The sequence below is a fragment of the Cryptotermes secundus genome, unplaced genomic scaffold (assembly GCF_002891405.2).
Source record: "Cryptotermes secundus unplaced genomic scaffold, Csec_1.0 scaffold230, whole genome shotgun sequence".
NCBI lineage: Eukaryota > Metazoa > Arthropoda > Insecta > Blattodea > Kalotermitidae > Cryptotermes > Cryptotermes secundus.
The window spans coordinates 335,915-358,925 of NW_019722429.1; the positions used below are offsets into that span (position 1 = coordinate 335,915).

General features: G+C 41.7%; 1 protein-coding gene across 2 annotated transcripts in view; it reads left to right on the top strand.

Moving 5' to 3' along the window:
• LOC111861334 (ribosomal protein S6 kinase alpha-5) overlaps window positions 1-23,011 on the top strand; it is a 465,639-nt gene that overhangs the window by 94,110 nt on the left and 348,518 nt on the right. The gene's annotated exons all lie outside the window — the stretch shown is intronic.

The window sequence follows — 23,011 nt, forward strand, 5'->3', positions numbered from 1 at the left end:
AAACCGTTTCAGAAATGATACAATCGGATGCTATGCATTGTTATGCTGTAAAAATATGAATTATACTCGTTTTAATTGAGGCATTTTGTGTTCTGCTGAAATTCCGTTTATGAACTGGCCGTAAGCAAACTTTAAGAAAATGCAAAGGAGCCCCAATAACTAACGCTGAGGAGCCGAATCCTTGGTAAGAAGCTAACAGTTGCTTACACACTCAAGAAGTTCCCTGCATTTTAGGGAGTCTGAAGGTTTGTCTCCGTTTTCACGAGAGCCTGCCATTGGTCTCTACTGGATCTGCAAAAAGCCCCACAAGGAATTTCGTGTACTGCATAATGGACTGCATTGTTTCCTATCTCATGTTCTACCGTATTAAATCGTCTCCGTTGCATTGCGGTCCTTTCTGTCAGTACACACTCTTATTTGAGATACCATCAGTATTCTTCCAAGTCAGATGGTTCTCGACTACAAAATAATTCGGTAACAGCTGTAGCAGGACGTAGGCTATACGAGAAATTAAGCACACTAAGGACTTCGTAAATATAACACGAGTGTTCATACTGTCGCCCTTCGATACTGTCACCTACAAAGGTGGCAGTTATCAGCCATCTGTAATTTTCTCAGATATTATGCTCAGAAAATATAATCGTAGGTCAGTAACCTGCTTCTTGTCCGAAAGGTGTTTTTAATTCATGAACTCGAATATGTCTTTTTAAAAAGAAAAACTAGTTGAGTAGGTATATATATATATTTACTCGTAATTTTGTCTGTCTTGCCTCTGCTTTCTCGCCTAGGATTCAGTCACTGCCTATACTCTTAGACCGATCCATCCGACAGCCCTCGGGAGGATCCGTAATTGGTTTACTGTTCTGTTTATTTAACATGTTTTTTTATTCTTTCTCATGCGGTGAAACTGAGTCCACTTGGTACTGCGGCTACTGTTTGGCCTATTGTACAAGTCCCAGATGATGATGATGATGGTGATTGTTCAGCAATCGGCGGAATGAAGATTGGCAGGAGAAACCGAAATATTCGGAGAAAACCTGCCCCAGTGCATCTTGTCCACCACAAATCCCACATAACCTGACCCGGGCTCGAACCCAGGCCGCTGCGGTGGGAAGCCGGCAACTATCACCTGAGCTATGGAACAGCCTTGTTCCACACATACTTCATTGTCTTCATGGAAGAATGATATGTAACTGAAGATCAGTGAATTAAGATCTATTTTCTTTCCATTATAGGCCAGTGGAAAGTTTCAGACAAGGCAGCTCATTCNTCCAACAGGTATTCTTGGGTCTTTCCCCATGGGTAAAGCGGCAGTTGGGTGAAGGTGGCCATAGACCTCCACCTAATGCCGAGGTCACGTATTCTCCCATACTTCTTCATGGTTTGGTTTTTAATTAAGTATAGGGACAATTTCACTTTATTTTATCTTTGAAGTGGGACATGCCGTAGGCTTGTTTGATGATGCACTATGCTACAAGCCGCAAGGAGGCAGATTCAATTCCCGACGTGGTCATTGAATTTTGAATCGACCTAATCTTTCCAACCGCACTATGACTCTGGAGTCGACTCAGCCTCTAAGAGAAATGAGTACAACGTATCTTCGTGAGGGTAAAGGACGGCCGGCGCGTAATACTGACAACCTAACCGCCATCTGTGAGCCGACTGTCTAGAAAATATGGGAGCCTCGATATCTCACAGCCCTATAGGCCTCCATGTCCTGCTACAGGGATAGGTTTACCTTACCTTTTACTTTTTAAATTATTTTAAATTTCCTCGTGCATAGTTCTTCATTGTGAATGTTCTTTTTCAGTGTTTATGACGTCATATCGATTTAGTATCACTCAAAACAATTCTTATGACGTAAATTAGCATGATCCATGATATATCAGCCAACTGACTGGCTATGAGACTTTATGACCAAAGTTCGTTTTTCGGAATGGACAGGGATTTTTTCTTCGTTTCCACTTTCCAAATGGCTTAGGGCACACCAGCGATTCTATACGAGTGCAGGGGTAATGGCGGCCAGAACGTGAGGCTGATTACTTACTCCCACCTGCCTTTCTTCTCCTTTCTTCAGTGGTTCCTCCAGCCCACTCAGGGCCCAGGCCTCTTATTCAGTTCCGTAATCACTAGAAACTGTAGGACTCTTTGGACGAGTGATCAGCCCGCCGCAAGGCCGCTACCTAACAACAGGACAACACAAACACAGAATAAACACTTACACACACACACACCAAACATCCATGCCTGGAGTGGGATTCGAACCCACGATCCCAGCGTTCGAGCAGGCGAAGACAGTTCATGCCTTATACCGCGCGGCTACTGTGATCGGCCACATCCAACTACAGCTGACGTTAATGCGTGGAGTCATACCTCCATTCTCCCATACATCTTCATGGCCTGGTGCTTAGTTACGTACAGAGACAACGTAGCTGTTTTCCCTTCCTTTGATGTAAAAACACTCGGATTTTGGTCTTCTGGGTTATAACACTGTATTCTCGTTAGTGGTTACAGTTGTTTCGGAGAAACGTAATGCCTCCAACTTCATGGCAGAAATGTAAATAAACGTGTTTAGATGTGCTAGTATGAGTAGTAATTGGATTCATAGGCCATTATTTATACAATGCAGTGTGGAGCAGACGTACTGTCGAAGACTAGGATCACGTGGCTTGTAACGCTTTGTAATTAGGAGAGAACCTAACGTTTCGGAGGAACATTACCTCCATCTTTGGGGTCGAAGCAAGGAATCAGAATCAAACGGCAAGCTCAGCTCAGTGATATGTTCCTCTGAAACGTCTGGTTCTCTCCGAACTGCATGTCGTTACAACCCAGAACACTACACTTATAATAGCTCCTTGATAACTTCAAATTCAACACTGAACTCTTGTTTAACAGATCCGTGAATCAGAAAATCTTGAGAACTGATGTTGCAGTAAATTAATTAAACCACAGACATTTATGTAATCATTACATAATAACTTCTGGTTCAGAATGGTAGCAAGAAAGCCCCAGATCAAAGAGTAAAATTCTCTTTGAACTAAGATTACAGATTACTTTGAATGTCGGGCATGAAACTGTTGGGAGCAACGTAACTCGCTTCCTCTTATCGCAAATTCTCGGAATGTCTGAAGTAATGCGAGAGATACGGATTATCTTGGTACTTTGCGACATAGAATATTCCGCAGTTTAGTATTTTTGTGACAGTGTACCTTGTAGGAGGGATTTAGTAATTTTCTCATGATTTAGACAAACTCAGTTGAATTATCCTGTAATATTACCTACTAGAATTATTTCGTACATTTTCTCCGTTTCTCCATCTCTGGTCTGGTTCCTGTGTGCATCGCGATTCTTTCCTTGGCAACCCCTTCATGAATATTCATAAGTGATCTACGTCCACTTATATTCCTCCATTTTTTTATTTTTGGAAACCGTTTAATGCACACTGAAATCGCCGCGCGGCGCCACGGAGGTGAAGAGTAAAACAATGGTGAATCCACCACAAACTGTCACATAATTTGTCTCTAAAATTAAAAATAACAACATAAAGTCCGAGCATATTATTTTCTAAGAATATATTATGATGAAATTTATCGTGGTAGAAACTATTCTCATAATTTTATGTGAAAGAATTTTTGTGTCCATAGGTGTAAACACGAGTATATTGAATTAGCCACTCTTTCGAGTTGTGTTATTTAAATAAACTGAACCGTTCTTTACTTAGTCTGGTCCCACATGATGTAAAATTTTGCACTCATACAAGCCAGTCAGAAATCAGCATGGAGTTGTTTAGTTTTTCCGCTCTCCACCCAGAACACATTCGTGTGCCAGTCTTCCTGTTCATGCGCCTTGTAGCAAGACAACCTGTTTGACGTGGGTGTGCAGCTACTTGATAACATTTGTACTCAATTCTTACACGTGCTTCTTAAGGTAAACACACAACCAGCATCATCCGTTTGGTCTGCAGACCTTCTGGCGTGGGCGCCCGGCCATTGCTCCATCGCACGAGAAAATCGTGCGCCTCATTGCTGAAAAATGTTAGTAAATAAGCATCTCCACTGCCCAGATTCTGAATCGAATGTGGAGACTGATTAATAAAATTAACGAATCAGAAACACTGAATAGACCAGTCAGGGGTATACACAATACGTACAGGTTTTACAGGACCACCCACTTTCGAAGTCGGTGTCACTGAACTGCAAGTGCGCTAGTAATCCGGGCAAACGTGCGCAAGGCATGGGTGTGACGTCATCCTCTCACCTTACCATAGCCTTTTGGAATTGAAAGTATCAGTTATCCTTATAAAGATATTTTTGTTAGATCTTCTATTATTATCCTTCAACGGATGCGTCCTGTGTTGTGTTAGTACTAATATATGAGTTTTGTTTGTCTTATCAAACACAACAATATCCCGAACAACATGCTCACATTTCACTGAGCATAACTGAGTTTATTGGTCGTAGAGCGTCGCTACATATCTGGACCCGTGGAGCCATCATCAGAGGTTACATTAACAAACCTTATATTATCGAATTATGCCTCTTATATTGATTCATATATTGTACTAATCATAGTGTTTTTTATTGCTAGTGGGGTGGGACTAAGTCCCTTGTACTGCGGCCACTTCTGGCCTATTGTACCAGCCCCAGATGATAGGTGAGGGTGATTGTGGAGCAATTGGTGGAATGAAGATTGGCAGGGGAAACCGAAGTACTCGGAGAAAACCTGCCCCAGCGCTACTTTGTCCACCACAAATCCCACTCGACCAGACCCGGGATCGAACCCGGGCCGTCGCGATGGGAAGCCAGCGACTAACCGCTTGAGCTATGATGCGGCCAATCATTGTATGCTACAATAAACCGAAAAAATATGACGTGCTTCTTTCCCCTTCGTTAATCACCTTTATACGCACAGTTTAACTAGTTATGTTTTATACTGCTTTAACATGTATTAAATAAGTATTTAAAACTTATTAAGAGTCTTAAAATATCAACAAAGTATTAATGGTTTAAAATATTATTAAAATATTGAACGCATGGAAATGCCGTATTCTAAATATTCTTACTGGTTGATTCCCCCTTGGTTTAAATAAAATGAAAATTATGTATAGATTTCCTCTGTTGGTCGTGCCGGACTTTCCACCTTCGCTGTGACCGCATTTTGGCTTATAGTTACCGTCTTGACCCTAACTGCTGTATATGCGATACAACTGTCTCCACTTATGTTGTCTATAATAGGCTGATTTATCGTAGTTGCCTGTGATTTGCTCCTAAGTTCATTTAATATTTTCTTCTTAGGACGGCTACGGAGCTCAGTATTTCGATGTTTTCTTGTATTGTCTTGTTAAATTACAGTGTGTCCTTAATCACGTCCTTCCACGATGGGACTATGATTGTGTTGATGGATTTGTAGTCTTGTTGGAGCTTACGCTAAAGCGTTTGCTTTCATCGCTTGCTGGGTATGAGGTTTGGTAATGTATCGCCTGAGGAGCCGAGACATGTTGCGACATCGTACGACCAATAAATTCAATTATGCACAGTGAAATGTGAGCAAGTTGTTGTGTTTGACAGGACAAATAAAACTCATGTATAGTTCTGTTATTATTTTTATTGCTGTTGGTGGTGGTGGTTGTGGTAGTCCACGTTAAGTGGTTCCCTTGTCACCAAAGCACAGTGCTTCCTTGGGCTGCTGATGAAGAGTGCGGCATTCAGGTAATCCAGTGGAGGGCAGCGACTGTATTGATTAAGTAGTCGCGCAGAACCGACAAGGGATTCTCCTCCAGCTTCAGGACTGGGCGTGGGGACTAATCCATCACCGCAAAAGATTATTATATTATAAAATATTACAAGAAGTTTCGAGCTTAGACGGATTCTTTGGAAAGTTGTAAGCAATGGAAAATGAGCACCCTTAAAGAAGCAGGACGTAAAGTGCGGTTTAGGACTGTTAACGCAAAAGGCGAGAAATGTCTTGACGAACCGAGCGACTTTCAGCTACTCAGGCACTCTGCTGTATGAACTCAGTGGGTGGTGGTAGTTGCAATGGTAGCAGCAAGCATATCAGTGCCGACTGGGCCTAGTCTAAAGGCGCGTCCACATTACTCGTGCTCGTGCTCGCCAGGCTTGTGCTCGTCGGGAGACTCGTCTGGCTTTTACTTGTGCTCGTAAATCTTTGTCCACGCTACTTCAGTTACTCGCCAGGCTTCGGCGCGTGAGGATCTGTATATTTACTCGTAGTGTGTATAGGCTGTAGTCGTATTTTAATTTATTGGCTATAGTTTTTAAATTAAAAATTAAAAATTTGCTTGTCTCGTGACTTATCATATCGTCCACATTACTCGCGAGCATAGTGAGTCACACGAGCAGGAGCATGAGTAATGTGGACGCGCCTTAAGAGGTGCACAGGCTTCTGTAGGTTGGACTCCCTCATGGCATGGAGTTTCTGTCCGAAATTTCTCAGTAAGCAGCCTTGTTGTGGTCTGACGGACACCCAACGAGCTCCGTCGTTTGTCTGAACAAGAATTTACCAAAATTGTGATCAGTCTTGAAGTAGACTTGCACAAGTCTTCGTTACTTATATCTAATGTCTATACTTTCTTCCATTCGTAATATTATGCAGTCGCTGTCTTCGTTGCCAGTCTAATCAATTAGACAGTTAATAAAACAACATTACTTCTTTCCTAGAATAAATTAATCTTCACAGTTAGAACACGCTCTTCTTGTAGACCAAAGTCTTACTTGTTATTTATCTCTTTGCAGCACGTGCAATAATTATCAACCAGTGTAACCTTCATCATTATCAAGCACTAGCATAAAGGCCATTGAAATCTCAAGGAAAAATAGCCTCCTTAGAAACCAATTTTTGTGCACGTGCACCTTTTTATCTGTGAAAACAACCTATTATAGCTATACACTTATTATTATTATTATTATTACTGCTAGTGGGGTGGGACGAAGTCCCTTGTACTGCGGCCACTTCTGGCCTATTGTACCAGCCCCAGATGATAGGTGAGGGTGATTGTGGAGCAATTGGTGGAATGAAGATTGGCAGGGGAAACCGAAGCACTCGGAGAAAACCTGCCCCAGCGCCACTTTGTCCACCACAAATCCCATTTGACCAGATCCGGGATCGAACCCGGGCCGCCGCGGTGGGAAGCCAGCGACTAACCGCTTGAGCTATGGCGTGGCCGTAGCTATGCACTTACAGTGAGGAATTTGGTCACATTATGCTTATTTCATTATGATCCACTTATACATTATTATGTAGCTCTTGAGGGACGAGAAGTAGCTACGCTTATACTGATATACTAAACTCGATAGAACAACAAGATGCACTACACACTTTCAGAAATATGATACGAAATCCCAGCAAAGTGAGCGGTGCAATAAACCCTCAAACGTACCATTTATTGACCTTGTGCTTCTGCTCATAACGACTGCCAATTCTGACTGCGAACGACATGGCGAAGTATGGGAGTAGCTAGCGATTTATACATAGAAAAACAGCCTCATCTTCTGGTTAGTTTCACCAATATTTTCGAATTCTTACCAACGATTACATGTTTTCTAAAAACTATTATAACCTCGCCACCAGAAAGCTATCTTCTGATATATAATTACCCTTCAGATCCGCCAGTAACTTTAAATGCTCTTTTGGTAAATTTTGTTCCTGTATTTTTTATTTTGCTGGACGCATATGTGAATGTACTCTCACGCGTGCTCACATGAAGGGCTCCAAAAGTTATGGCGACAAAAATTCACCCCAACAATTCAAGAAATTCTTGCTTAACTCTGCAAAAGATTTTAACGGTTTCATTGCCAGATTACCTTAACCCAGCTCCAACTTACAACAGAGATTTTCAGCATTGGAAATACGAACGTTTTAAATAACTTTTCTTTAGATTTGCTATTTTTAGTGTTAAGTATAGCTTTTGACTACTATATTGAACATTGAACTTGTAGAGAAAAATTATTTACGGAAATAATATTTCTTGGTACAGAAACGGAACAAAGTTAATACAAAGAACATATCACAATACTGTTCCGAAAATAAGGTATTTTCTTTTTTCATGAGACTGCGAAAAGGGGTAAGTCTTTAGTCCTGACTGAATTTCTGAACTAAATGTAAAAATAAAAAGAACTTTAAATAAAGGTGACCTCTATACATGTATTTCTAATCAATATAAGTGACTATTGTGCATTTCTGTTGGCCAGACCTCCTCAATCGTGCTCTTCAAGTTCTCTCTGTATCGATACTGAAACAAAAACAAACGATCGATATTTCGTGTTGTCTCACTGGCTAACTTCAAGCTAACAGAGGTTTGGTAGAGCGCCGCGGTGTCTGAGTACCGTTGGTTACGTTTACTGCGCAAGCGATTAACGATCAATATTTGGCTGTTCATTTGGGAGTGTTTAAATAATTCTTCGCTTTTTTAAAGCCCAGAATTGTAGTTAGATAAAATTAAATTAACATTAATTTCCTAAAATGATGTAATTTTGGTGCACGGAATTGAAGTTATGTCAGATCGACACACCTAGGCCTTGAATTAAGAACAACTTATTAGATGTAAGATTTGAGGCTTTCACGGCGGTGACTATGAAGAAAGCAGTCTTCTGGGATTTGGCACCGTGTATATGTGGTGTTAACCGACGTTCCTCCGAAACGTCGGTTAACACCACATATACACGGTGCCAAATCCCAGAAGACTGCTTTCTTCAACTTATTAGATTTTCGTGGCCTGTTGTTTACAACACACGCCGCCAGTCGCCCTTGTTTTTTAACGATGTGACGTAATATAAATTCAATGGTTGAATTTTACATACGATGCAGGACTGGTTGAAATTAAGGTAAGTGTAACAGAGTAGATGAACTTTAAGCGTATAACGTACTGCTTGAACTCTACATGGGTTCAGCTACAGCTGTGGCTTGAAAGGTATCTGAACTGGTCAGTAAGATTTCTCCTTCTGTTAGGGAGACCCAGTCCACTCCCCACATTTCTCTTTTGATATGACGTTTGGAAAACAAAAGGTTCTCACTCTTTATCGTATCTTCGGTCTCTGGAGCTGTTTACTGAATTTAAACTCCATAAGTGAGTACATTATGCGTAGTCGGTATAGTGACTGGCTACGGGCTGGACGACTTAGGGGTCGGAGTTCCAGTCCCGTTAGGATCAGGAATTTTCTCTTCTCCACGTCGTCCATACCGACTCCGGGGTCCACCCAACCTCATATCTAATGGGTACCGGGAGCTGTTTCCTCGGCGGTAAAGCGGCCAGGCGTGAAGCTGACCACTCACATCCAACTAATGCCGAGGTCAAGAAAAATACAGATCTATACATCCATCCCCTTCATGGCGTAGTGCTTAATTAGTTAAGCACAGGGACAAATGTACCTTTAAGTGAGTGAATTATAAGGGTACTAGCATGCTCGAGCAGAAAATTCTGCGCTGTAATTTCAGAAAATATCTTGGCTGTTCATGATGTTTGCTAACATTTAACGTTTCTATATCCTTGGAGTCACACACGTAACATTTCTGTGATCTTCAGTGCACAGTACTTATTGGGGAAACCGCATAAGGAGAAGTCGTTTCCCTTAATAAAATGTCCTACCGTTGAAATTTCACATAAGGTATAAAATTATAATATGCTCTTTGTAACAACTCGAATAGGCAGATACACAACAAGGTTATTCTAAAACACATAAAACTGAAAATGCCTCACCCGATAATGTAGGGGCCGTGCCATAACTCGGGCTCTTAGTATGCCAGCTTCCCACCGCGGCGGTCTGGGTTCGATCCAAGGTCAGATTATATGGAATTTGTGGCGGTAAAGTGGCACTGAGCCGGTCACGGTAGCCGAGCGGTCTAAGGCATGCACTGTCTTCGCTCGCTCGGAAGCCGAGATCGTGGGTTCGAATCCCACTCAGGGCATGGATGTTTGTGTGCGTTTTTCTGTGTTTGTCTACAGGTAGAGGCTGATCACTCGCCCAAGGAGTCCTACCGTATGTGTAAGGTCGAGAAAAACCGAAGTTAACGGAGAAGTTTATGGAGGTAGGCCTAGGCCCACTGGAGCTGTAGTGTCAATGAAAACAAAAAGTGGCACTGAGGCAAGATTTCTCCGAGTACTTTTGTTTTCCCTGCCAATTCTCATTCCACCGAGTGTTCCATATTTATTAATCATCCTATTATCGATTCTATATAGTCTTCTTACGGACAGCATCGTTAAACAATAGTAAGCCAAAGAAGCCATATTGTAGGTTTAGTTGCCATGGTTACTGTAACATACCATATATGACGAATACCTGTTTAATGTCTTCTCGACTCAATGCTTTTTCTTATGAAGGAAATAGACTTGGACTGAAACCGATGCATGTAACGGCAAAATTAAAAGTCGCTCCGGAGTTGCCTCACTGGGAGGAGCAGGTCTTTATTATTTTTGCTACGACTCTCCGTTTGCAGACAGGGCGGGCCGTGTGGATAGATGGAAGGACGTTTGGCTGTTGCGTAGAACATCTCATTCTTACGCGCTGCGGTGTCTGGACATCAGAATAAGCAAACACAGTTCATATGAATATGTGCCCTGAGGGCCTTCCTTCAAACGTTACAGTTATTCTAATTTCATCTTCCATGGTCACACCTTAAATACTTCCTGAGTTTAAAGGGTTGTGTATAAGAAGAAAACAAACGAAAGAACTATTAGTAACGTCTTTATTTTTACTTTCTTACAGGAGGCGCTCGAAGTGACCTCCGTATTCACAGACACACAACTCAGCTCTGCATGGGGGGGGGGAAACTTGTATGCCTTTGAAGATAGCGGATGTATTATTCTTTTTTTTTTTTTCGCTTTCAGATTTTCTAATCCGATGTTTATCTGTCGCATCGAGCGTGCTGTTATAGATCCTGGTTTTCAAACATAAAAATCGAGAGGATTCAAGTCAGATGAGCGTCCAACCCTACGCCAGCCCTTTATTTAACAAGTTTGGCGTCGAATGGATCTGCACGATCAACAAGCGACACGAACAAAATTCTCTCGGAGCGTCTAATTTACATAATTCGACGGCAAGAGTGGACATTTTCTAATAGTTAAATTTTTTACGTAAGGCCCTCAGCGTACATATTTATATGAACTTTTTAAAATTAATTTAATGTCCAGAAACCATAATGAAAATTATGGCATGTAGTAATGAAACATTCTGTATATGTTGATGATTTAATTGCAGTTTGTTGAATTGTATTTTAATTAATGACGTATTGTTAGTTTTGAGGTTTTCACGGCGCCACATCCCAGAAGACGGCATTCTTCATAGTGACGTATTCTTAAGTCTGGAATTCTATATGTTTTTGGTCCAGGAAAATGGCTTATATAAAAGTACACTATACATATATTTCTATTGTGATTGATAAGCCAGAATTTGAGTTTCCTGGTAGAATAATTTCAGCGCCCCAACAGTTGTCTGGATATGAAGCTGGCTCTTGGAGCACAGAAACTGGACACCATGTGTTGAATTACAGGCTCCATCATCATTGTTATAATCAGTCAATTATCACCATAATCCTTGTTTATATCATCATCACTGTCGTCGTTATGTCCAGCTTTCTCTTCTCTTTTTCATCATACCCCCTCCTCCTCACCGCCACAGTCGTCAGTTTCATAATTGTCATCATAATCATCGTCATAAAGGTCATAATGATCTTCGGAGCCTTCACTGCTACCTTTCTGCTCGCAGGGCGTTGAGTAAGTCACAGGCACCGGCAAGATCTGTGTTCGTACGCCAAGGCAAGCCCGATATTTCGGACCGTTGATTCAGACGGACGGATCTTGCGAACTGCGTGAACCATTTGCAATGCGCACAAAACGACGAGGAAGTGACGTCGACCCGTGCGAGCGCCGTGTATTGCTGTCAGTCCGTACACGCTGCTCATTCAAAAGGGGCAGCTAATTGCATAGCTGTCGGTGAATCTTTGCACTCCACTAGTACCTGGGAAGTCCCACGGATCGTACTTACTCGTATATTCAACATGAGTGCTCTGCGCATTTTGTTCAACGCTAGGTGAGGAGGTTGATTTAGTAGCAAACGCAGATGAAATTAGAGCTAATTATGCCTGTGTGTTCATGTCTTGTTCCAAGGATGCAGGACAAAACTGTCGCATAACGCCTGCTAATATCTAACTAACCACTTCCATGGAACAGGCCGCTTCTCGAGAAGGGAGTAGTCACCCATCTGATCTGTGAATTCACGTCCTTTCGTGGAACCCGCAGATTGGTTGACGTGTTTGCAAGAGGCCGCATGAAGCAACTAATAATTCAATCAAAATATTCTTCAACTAGAAAATTTAAAATATTTTGGAACGATAGTAACAAATAAATATTACGTTTTCGGAAGAAATTACATTCAGAAACTGTTTTCTGCCATTCAGTTCAGAATCTTTTCCATTTCTCACGTAAAAGTGACGTAAGTCAGTGAAAGTATATCTGAACTGGAGACAACAGAGAAATTCACAGTGAGGAGCTTCAGAAACTACACTCCTATTCTTAACCAAATGGTACTGGGGCGGTCGAATCAAGGAGGATGAAATGGGCGGAGTATGTAGCATGCATGGGTGAAATGAAACATGCATCCAAATTTTATTTTAAAAGATGGAGGGATCATTTAATAGACCTAGGGGAAAATAAGATAACACTACTACATTGACATAAAGAAATCCATACCACCAGTTCGATACTTGACGCCTAAAACAAGACACCATCCACTTAGAGTTACTCCTTACTTACTTACTCATGGAGCTGAGCCCTTCTGGAGGAACCGCCAATTCTGCAGCTACCCAAGCATTTCCCAGCAATTTATGGAACCCAAAGGTTCATTACCGTGTTCACAAGAGCCCTCCACTGGTCCCTATCCTGAGCCAGATCTATCCAATCCATACCATCCCATCCTATCTCTCTAAGATCCATTCTAATATTGTCCACCCACCTACGCCTTGGTCTTTCCTGTGGTCTCTTTCCTTCTGGCCTTCCCACCAATATCCTATACGCATTCATCGCCTCCTCCATTCGTGCTACATGACCTGCCCACCTCATCCTCCTTGACTTGATCATTCTAATTATACTTGGAGAAGAGTACAAGTTATGAAGCTCCTCATTGTGCAGTTTTCTCCAACCTCCTGTCACTTCATCCCTCTTCTGTCCAAATATTCTCATCAACACTCTGTTCTCAAACACCTTCAGTCTATGTTCCTCCCTTAATGTCAGAGACCAAGTTTCACACCCATACAGAACCACAGGCAAAATTATAGTTTTGTATATTTTAATTTTTATGTTTTTGAACAGCAGACGAGAAGACAAAAGGTTCTGGGCTGAATGGTAGCTAGCATTACCCGAGTTCAATCGCCTCTTAATTTCCTCCTGAATCAGGTTTCGATCTATATATTATATTATAAATTACAACAAACAAAAATTGCAGTCGGATTCGACATAATTTATACTTACATTCTTTTACTCGAGTATATGTTTTATTGTTCCTTGTATTACAGTATGGATTTCTTTATTTGCATACTGCACCTGATGGGGACCTCATAGATTTCGAAACATGTACTATAGAATAAGCCATTAGGTTCTGTATGTAGTTTGTGTGTTAAACTGAATGCCTCAGTTTACACTAATTACGGTATCTATGCTTCGCTGCTGGGCTATGCAACAAATAACTAAATGAGGTTAATTATATTCCTGTCTATCTATGGCTCTACAGCCTTTTGTTGGGCCTTGGCCGCTTTTTTAATTTCTTAATCCATACACAGTCGGTAGGACTTCTTGGACGGGGGATTAGTCCGTCGCAAAACCGCTACCTCCACACAGAACAACACGAACATAGAATAAATGTACACAGACATCCATGCCCCAAGTGGGATTTGAACCCAAGAACCCAGTGTTCGAGCAGGCGAATACTCTTCTTGCCTTAGACCGCACGGCCACTGTGATTGGCTAGTTGTGTTCCTACACCCCTTAAATGCATCCTGTATTGCCTGCATAAGACTTATACATAGTTGCAGAACATACAGTTCTATAAACAATACTTGCACTTTCGTGTAATTTGACAGTGATAAAGCAGGTAGCTATTCCACCTTCCCAACATACGTCTGTTTCCTTATGAACAGTAATAGTTACGTACATCGCCAAGAGATGGCAAATATTCCCGGTGCAGACACTGGCTAGCACCTGCGCGCTGCCAAGATATCCCCTCCCTAAAATTTACAACGCCCACCGCAACTGTTCTCCCGATTGTCACCAGAAATAGCCTTTATTGATAACCATGTCTTGGAATTCTTCTTCATAGAACTAAAATAGAGTTTGCAAAACTCCTGCTGGCACTGTATTTCCCTGGAACGCCGACTTTTCTGGCTACGAGGAAAATTGGGTCGAAACCCACAGTAGGAATAGCACCACATCCCAAGGCCTCCTTGGAGATGTATTATTCATATTATAAGATCTTGGCGGTTCACAAATGTAAATTACTGGTGTTTAAACGTACACAGCATGAATTGTATAAACTGAACGCATTAATCGAGAAGTCATGTCTGTCTACCCTTCAGTTTGTGTGTTTCATCTCCGAAACTACTCGACAGATTGAAGTAAAATTTTATATTTTACATTTAAAGTTGTCTGGAAAATTTAGTTTTTCTGTAAACATCCAGTATCAACCATGATTTATATGAAGCTCCAATCAGGGATTATCTACTTGCTCAAGAGTGGTTCATCATTCTAAATAAAACTGGAAAATATGTTCTCCAGAATGCAGTAAACAAAAGTGTCAATGATAATGTTTGAAATTTATTAAGCTTATGTAAGAATGGGAATAATGAAATACAAATTAGTGAAAGGGTCCCTTGTCGAATTACATCAAAATTAGTGAACGGTTTGTGAAATACAAGAAAAAGTCCATTTGCGGCTCTACGTAAACCAGTCTTTATTATGGATTAATATGGATAAAAATCGGGAAAGCCCATCAAATTTTGATTAAAGTCTCACATTTCGAATTTCAACAGAATCTATGAAATCGTTTATATATCACACAAATATATCTACTTACGACCTTACGTGTACCATGCTTTTTCTATGATTGGTATGTCTCTAAATAGGAACTGCCCGACAACATATACTGAAATTTAGGAAAATCTGCTCATCGGTTTAGGCGCTGCTACCAATTCGTAGACAGACAAACGGGCACAAGAACAGACGTGACCTCTACATAAGAGTTTATGTGAGCCGGTGCGTGTGTAAAGAGCGCCTAATAAGTCTTCGCTTCTGTGGTCTAGTGGTCAGAGTTCCTGCCTACAGAGCCAGAGGTCCCGAGTTCGATTCCCGGAGCTACCAGATTTTCTGAGAAGTAGTGGGTCTGGAACGGGGTCCACTCAGTCTCGTGAGAATAACTGAGGAGCTATTTCAAGGCTCCGGTCTAGAAAACCTGGATTAACTGCCATGGGGAGCCGTTGCGCTGAACACGTGACACCCTCTATCCGCTATGTTCGCACTAACTTCGCCGACAAGAGGCGGTCACTCGAGCGGTATAGTTCGCTTGCGGACTACAGGCCACGGAGTTTGTTGAAATACGGTATAAGATATTCTGTGCATAAATATTTAGGTAAATACAATTAATAAAATTCTTCGTATTCGTCCACTGTCGTCTGTGGTGTTTATTACCTTTGTCAACAGCAACATTATAATTAAATGAACTATGATTTCTGCATAATCTTCTATCTTTGCAACGATAGTTCCATATTTACAGTAAATGAACGTCATTGTGCTATACAAGTTCGGAAGCCGAGTCTCTGTAAAATACGTGTACTCCATATTCGCCAGAAACAGACGTGCTATGAAATGAATTGAACTGTCAAATTACACTTTCATAAGACATTTTATATCTCCTTTTGTCAGTCCAAAACTAGTTAATATGGACGCACACTGATACCGAAACTTCTTAGTACCCTAGCGATCTTTTTTTTTATTAATCTGTCTAAGAAATTATGGATGTGAACTGGGCCGAAGTTTATGTGTTACGTTGTTCGTGTAGCAATAAGTATGCGAATATGTTGAATACCTGAATCAGGAAATTTCACAATACCGACTGTCTTAGAAAACTGAACAGCTGATCAAGAAATTAACTGCTTTCATCACGTGGAACCAAAAGTTCATTACCGTGTCCACTGGACCCTCATCCTGATCCAGATGAATACAGTTCACACTCTCCCATCCTATTTATCTGACTGTTAATCTCCTATCTACACCTAGATCTCCCAGATTGTCTCTTTTGATGTTTTTGGGCAAGCTATTTTAAGCACTTCTCATTTCATACATACACACTGCACAGTTCGCCAGTGTCATCCACCTTGAATTAATCCCCGTCACAATATTAGGTGAAGAGTACAAATTATGACGTTCCCTGCTGTGTAATTATCTCCAATTTTGTATTACTTCCTGTTTCTTAAATGGAGATATTCTCCTTGACGCTTTGTTCTCAGGCATCTTCCCTTAGAGCAGGAGTTTGTAACCAGGGGTACTCGTAAACCGTGGGCATGCACGTAAGATACGTGTTCAAGGGACTGAAATGAGGTCAACTAGAATGGAAATACGTACGTAGGGCTTCATCTGGGTGGACAGCCATATATTGACTGACTATGAGTGTGGTAACAGAAGTTGAAAGTTGCAAATCCCGAAACTGGATATGATCCTGAGCCAGTTCGAGGCATGTCCCGTCCCCACAATGTACACGTATTTCTCTAAGTTCCAACATACTCTGACCCTACCATCCCAGTCTCTGCTTTACAGAGTAAGAAATTCCGAGGAGAGGGTTGGTCGATGACCGGATAGATAGGGGCTGATATAAGTTTTTCCAACTCGTCCCTCGTTCGCCTCGTAGTAGTTGCTACATTAATAGAATCTCATAAACAGCTGCTATCAAGGAAACAATATTTTTCTCAGAAACTTTTGTGATATATTTATATCACTGTAGGTATGCATAGGCATAGTCATGTTTTGTTTTCAGTATATTGACATCCAAAATCCTGTTTTGAAAAAAGAAATACTCGAGAGAAACCTGGAGCTTGAGTGAGTGCGTGGAATAGGAAGTATAGAATCTCCGAGGTATAAAGTTTTGCGCTTGTGTGAAATGAAATGTAAAATTATAGCTTGGTTTCGGAGTCGAGAGCCAGAGAGGGATTGCATTGTGGAAATCTGCAGAATGCAAACAAACGTGGATAAGCGATAAACACGTGTCACACAGAATTAATTAGAGCGGAGTTACATGAAATCTGTGCCGCTGATTAAACCTTCCCTTTGATGCCAATGTCACTTGTGTTTGTGCATATCGAGGTGCATGATTTTAATAAAAATAACATCGTAATATCCATATTGATCCTACATGCAACATACGATTTGGTATAATTTCGAATCATATGAATTAATGTAACCCCCTTATACTAATTATATCTATAAAGTTGATCATACATAATGCTAAAATACCAAGTTCATTAATATTAATATCAAATGGCCTGACCTCATCTCACCTCCATCTAAGGCCGATCTTAAATATTGTATACAAGGCTACTTCCACTCCCTCGTAGGTTTACAGGATGTGGCGCGTAAACACGGTGACATGTTTAATCAAAAAATAAATAATTAACTGTAGAAGGCCTGAACTTCGGCGCTTAAACTGCTTATATGAGTAGGAAATATAGGATAACACTAACATTCTTATACAAATATATTAGAAAGAATATTTCATAATTTATTATATTACTACACACGACACTGAAATTAAGCAGAAAGTATCATATGTGTACATTCTGGTTCCTCAAGCTCTGAATGTGTAGACCTTGACCAAGATGGGCTACTCTACCTGTCCTGAATGCAACAAGAGAGAGCTTTAATTCGCAGTGAAAGTGAATAACTAGCACGCGTAAGACGTGAGCATTTCCAGTGCTGGGATTTAGTAAGAGGATTTGCACTGTAAGATTTTCTTCAACACCAGTACGCCAATGTTGACGAAGTACCATAAGAATGATGACCAATTATAGCGCCCCTGTCACCCGTATCAGTTGTACATACACACTGCAGTCCTCTATTCGGACTCCCGTACACTAAGTCAGTCCCATTTAAGTCCAGTAAGAACTAAGCAGGACCGGTCGTGGTAGCCGAGCGGTCTAAGGCATGCACTGTCTTCGCTCGCTCGGGAGCCGGGATCGTGGGTTCGAATTCCACTCAGGACATGGATGTTTGTGTGCGTTTTTCTGTGTTTGTGTACAGGTAGAAGCCTTGCTACGAGCTGATCACCCGCCCAAGGGGTCCTACCGTATATCTAAGATCTAGTAAAACCGAAGTGAACGGAGAGTTTCATGGAGGTAGGCCTAGGCCCAAATTGGGGCTGTAGCGCCAATGAAGGAAAAAAAAAAAGAGAACTAAGCAGGGGTGTCGCTATGAGCTGGTGCATTTTGTCTTGGTGTTTTGGTGTGCTAATGTGGCGAAACATCAACAGTTGTTTAAGTGTATATACACTTTGCTTGTCTGACGAAGATATCTCACCTCCTCTGCGTTTCCTTGGGCTTCAATTATCGCTGACTCATCTTAATAATCTGTATTCTGTTAGGATATCTTCAAATCTTATCAGTAAACAGGCGTCGGTATTGTGCTCTTTTATAAATTCTTGTAACTGATGCAGAAGGAATAAGCCTATTTTACTGTATTGCTTTCATATTGCTTTCTTAACATTTTTATCCTGAGTTGCTTTCATTCGGTAAAGTAAGTTTATATTCAAAATGAAGCAGTTCAAATTGAACATAAAGAATCTTCAATTTTAACACAAGGGCTTAACTCTTATGCATATGCGTTTGACATTTGATAAGCACACAGCGGTTAGTAGCGGCTTCCTACCACGGCGTTCCAGGTTCGATTCCTGGCCACGTCAATGTGGGATCTGTGTTGGGCAAAGTAGCATTTGAACGAGTTTTCTCCTAGTAATTTGGTTTCCCTTGCAAATTCTCATTATACCAACTGCTCCACATTCGTTCGCGCATTAATTGATTCCTGTCGGTTTTTATTTCAGAATTAATTTGAATTGGAACCTATCAGAAGGCCTGAGTATATATATATAAATTAAAAATGAAATAAAATGAAATAAATAAACAAACAAGTGGATAAACTGCGTGTCTCGGAGGCACGGGAATCACACATTGCGCAAGTGTTTGTCAGAAGAGTCGGCTGTCCTCATTTCAGGAGTGAGAAGGCACACGGCAGAATGCTGAATCACCTTCATGTGTCATTCCTACTTTATGCGTACTGCAGCTTCGGACTGCGTGTGTCATCGTTCTGGCCGTTATTGCACGCGCATAAGCAAAACTAAGAACGCCTTATGTTACAGCATGTCCGTCCATAAGTAGCTGCAGTCGTCTTAGTTCTTAATGTTCCTATCTCAAACATTCATTCATTTTCAGGTTATACATGAAGTTAATTCCTTAGGACATAAGGATGAGCTGGGCAGGGCATGTAGCACGAATTGGGGAGAAGAGGAATGCATATAGGTTATTGGTGGGAAAGCCAGAAGGAAAGAGACCTCTGGGAAGATCAAGGCGTAGTGAGTGGTCATTGTTAAAATGGATCTTAGACAGATGGTATGGTATGGATTGGATTGATCTGGCTTAGGATAGAGACCAATAGAGGGCTCTTGTGAACACAATAATGAACCTTCGGTTTACATAAAATGCTGGAAGCTCTTGAGTAGCTGCAGAATTGGCGGCTTCTCAAGAAGGGCTCAGCTCCATGAGTAAGTAAGTACGGGCATAAGGACTATAATCCATGACGGAAGTGAGTAAAATAACAAAAGAAACAAAGAATAATAATTTCTCTTATATCTCCTATGTTCAGCTATTCAAGGTTCAAGCATCGTATCCTTCTTTTCTCTGTTCCATTACATGTGAAGGTAGAACCGTTAAGAACTAAGGAGATGTGTCTCTTGAATGGGTGCCTGTTTCCTTGTCATTCGACCATGGAAACTCCTTTCAATTATAAATGTCTCGGCTATAAATTCTTGGGCGATTTGTCGCATTTTGATGACCGTTTCATGATAAAGCCAGATAAAAATAAGCATATATCGACGAAATATAAATTTAGACTTCAATCGATCAGTTAACAAGTGACACTTTATTTAAAGGCCTAAATAAGCATGTGCGCGCGCACACACTCACAAACGTGTGCTACATGTATATGTTGGATTTCTCGGGATCTGGCTCGGTCCAGGGTGTCCTATGCGAGCCCAACTTTGGACAAGAGCCCTTGTGAGGCCCCAACTTGAAAGGGCTACGGCGTTCATAAGGTAAACAAGAGGTTATGGGAGTAACTAATCACCAACTTTACTTTGATACGGCACGGACCGCATAGAGAACGACTCATCCAACAATTCTTCTATTATTGCGGGTGTGTTCGTTGCCGTGATAACTGTTATTACCGATCTATTGCCTGGCAACGATAGACACAGACTAATGGAGGAATTTGTGAAGTGTACCGTTGATATGGGCTCTGGTGCCATGATATGCATACCAAGTTTCATAAAGATTCGTTCAAGCATTCAAAAGTTGGTATGGCGATCTCATAAGCCCATTTTACGTTTTCCAAGTAAAGTAAGTAGACTAAGAAGGTGACGTTTTCCCTGTGCTTAACTGTTATGCACTATGTCGTGAAGACACTCGGGCGAATGGGTGTATAGATCAACATATTCTCAACCTCGGCGCTAGTTGGAGGTGAGTGGTCACCTTCACGGTCCAACCGCTTTACATCCGGGGAGAGAGCCCCCGGTACCCATTGCTTTGCAGGATGGGTGGGCCCCAGAACCGGTCTGCACGGAGTGTAGAAGGAAAAAAATCTTACCCTACCGGGACTCGAACTCCGTCCAGCCGTAGCCAGTCGCTGTACTGACTGCACTGTCCCATCTGCTGGAGATGAGTGGGTTAGTGGTGAGAAACTCTCAGGCACATACATGCTCTAGGCAGGATTCGAACAGAATTTTCAATGGATGTCGTGTTACCACTCCAAGATCTTTCTTTGGGAATAAGCCGCTGTGAGTGTTGAAGGGATTTAAGCATTGCAGTTGTAATCTTCAGAGTGAATGTCTCTGGGCAGGCTGTCAGTTCTTGCTTTTTAAGCATCCGACCCTATGTTGCAGCCATGGCCATATTTCAGGTGTGATCCTCGGAAACTTAGCCCTGCACGCAAAACTACATGTATTCTGTTTTAAAAGCTCTTTTTTGACTTTTAAGATATATGCAGTGTAGGGCGACCAGCAAAAGCGTCTGTGGGCAAGTTATGGATACCTTGCTTTCTCGTATATACGGGTATTGACATATTTGTAGGCACAATTTTGTATCTGTGTGACTGGGTTACTGGTCCCCAGCAAGCCTGCGCCTGGTATGATTCCTATGGGGTGCTTCTATTAACCCTAGGATACTATAACTGCGTTTTCATGGCTTTCACTAACCTTTGTCTGTTTTTCCTGCTACCTAATCCACTAGTTCACCTGCTGTCGGTATAGGTAAAAGCCGAGGAAGTTCTATGATTCTCGTGTTGCGCTGGACGCCATGTCTGATGTACGAGCGTTCTCAGGGCCTTGTCGTGGACCAGTTTTGTGTGGACTTTGAACGTTAAGTCTTTTGTCGAACGTTACACCAAGGTACTTCATCTTCTGTACATAGCCAAGGGCGTGTCCATGTAGTAGGATATGATATTGGATGATTTCCCTTTCTTTGAATATATAATTTTTTGGGTCTAGCCCTCATCATCTTGATGTTCCATTCGAATACCAGTCATCTGGTTACTCTACACCGTAATTTTAACATGGTTCTGCTTGCGTTTTGTATTATTAACCTTATCAACTCCAACTTCTTTTGCTAGAGCATAATAAAGTACATAAAGTACAGAAATGGACCGGGAATAAAACCTTACGCCCCTCCGGCTTGGACTGATCCTGAGGTAGACACATCTGTCTCCACTGATTTTCTGAAACTGAGGTATGAACAAGTCCTAGAAAGTTTAGATTCAGAAATTTGTTTACTAGGTCGGCGCACCGAGTTCTGTTCAGAAGCCTTCTCAGTATCAAGAAACACTGCGGCTATACAGGAGCCGGGATAGCTCAGTCGGTATAGTGACTGGCTACGGGGTCGGAGTTCGGTTCCCGGTAAGGTAAAGAATTTTATCTTCTGCACACGTCCAGACCGCTTCTGGAGTCCACCCAACCTCCTATCCAGTGGGTACTGGGGCTCTTTCCCTGGGGGTAAAGCGACCGGGGCGTGAAGTTGACCACTTACCTCCAGCTTGTGCCGAGGTGAAGAAAATGTGGATATATACAGTACATCCACTCCACCATGTGTCTTCATGGCGTGCTTAATTAGTTAAGCACAGGGACGCCTTTGTCTTATTTTCTGTCTGTTTCCGAGTTGGTCTCGTGTCTTGTATTGCTATGCTGTGGTGCTCACGGAAACCAAATCGGTTGGAATTAAATAACTCACATTCTTGAACGACAGGGTTCATTATTTATCTGTTGAATAGTTTCGGAAGCCCTTGTATAGATCAGCCAGTGGCCGGTGAGCGGGAGGTGAGGGCTTGATTGGACGAAACACAACATCGGGTGCTATCCAACAGGGAACGACCACGTGGTTGAGGAAGAGAAATATTTGAAAAATTCTTTGAAACTCAGGTGTTCATGAAGACAGGTGATTAAAAATACTCTTGCGGCCCCTTGTTTAGCACTGGAGATTGTTGAAACTTTTTTATCCACCACATGGTAATGAGAAGAGGTGATGAAAGATGTTTCTGCAACCACGTGTTAATGAGATGTGACGAAATATATTTTGCAGCCACGTGATTCAGGAGAGTTTCTGAAAGAGTTTTTAATGACCACGCCTTCAGGAAAGAAGACCCTGGCTTTTAAAACACGTCTGATCTGATACACGTGTTTCACGATGACCAAGTGGTTTGTAAAGAAGG